Raw genomic sequence first — 1,128 nt, 5'->3', positions numbered from 1 at the left:
GGCCAAAGTATTGGAGTTTTCAGCTTCAGCATCAGTCCTTCCAATGAATATTCAGGATTGATCTCCTTTAGGATGGACTGTTTTGATCTCCTTGCAGTGCAAGGGACTTTCAATTGAGAGTCTCCAACACTGCAGTTCAAAAGCATCACTTCTTCAGCTCTCAGCATTTTTTATATTCCAACTCTCACATCCATACATGACTACTGGAAAAACCATAGATTTGACTAGACGGACCTTTGTCGGCAAAGTAATGTCTCTGCTTTTTAATATGCTGGCTAGGTTGGTCATAACTTTTCTTCCAAGGAGCAAGCATCTTTTAATTTCATGGCTGCAGTCACCATCTGCAGTGATTTTGGAGCCCAAGAAAATAAAGTCTGTCACTGTTTCCATTTTTTTCCCCCATCTGTTTGCCATGAATTGATGGGACTAGATGCCATGATCTTAGTTTTTTAAATGTTGACTTTTAAGCCAGCTTTTTCACTCTCCTGTTTCACTTTCATCAATAGGCTCTTCAGTCCCTCTTCACTTTCTGCCATAAGGGTGGTGTCATCTGCATATCTGAGGTTATTGATATGGAACCTCAGTAGACCATAAGAATAGAATTTGTTAGCTGGTAGTTCAGCTGGTAAAGAATCCACTTGCAATCAGGAGACCCCGGTTTGATTCCTGGGTCGGGAAGTTCCAGGAGACGGTGATAGGCTTCCCACTGCAATATTCTTGGGCTTCCCTGGTGGCTCAGATGGTAAAGAATCTGCCTGCAATGCGGGATTCCTGGGTTCTATCCCTGAGTTGGAAGGATCCCCTGGAGGAGGGCATGGCAACCTACTCCAGTATTCTTACCTGGAGAATCCCCATGGTCAGAGGAGCCTGGCGGGCTACAGTTCATGGGATCACAAAGAGTCAGACATGATTGAGTGACTAAACACACAGCACATAGAGTTCAGAAGATTATTACAGATCTTCCTGCTGCAAATACAAGTCCAGTTAGTCTGTTAAAGCTTCAAAAACCCCGTAGTTACTGTGTGTTTTCTCTTGAGTTTTTAATCATGAAAGTGTTGAAATGTTAACTTTCAAAAAGTCTTAAAATAGTACCATGGACAGCTTTCTAACTTCCTCCAAGATTTGGTA

Source organism: Giraffa tippelskirchi, chromosome 2, assembly GCF_054371585.1.
Source record: "Giraffa tippelskirchi isolate mGirTip1 chromosome 2, T2T-mGirTip1v1.2.pri, whole genome shotgun sequence".
Classification (NCBI taxonomy): Eukaryota; Metazoa; Chordata; class Mammalia; order Artiodactyla; family Giraffidae; genus Giraffa; species Giraffa tippelskirchi.
The sequence above is the reverse complement of the archived record's forward strand: the minus strand, read 5'-3'. Positions refer to the sequence as shown.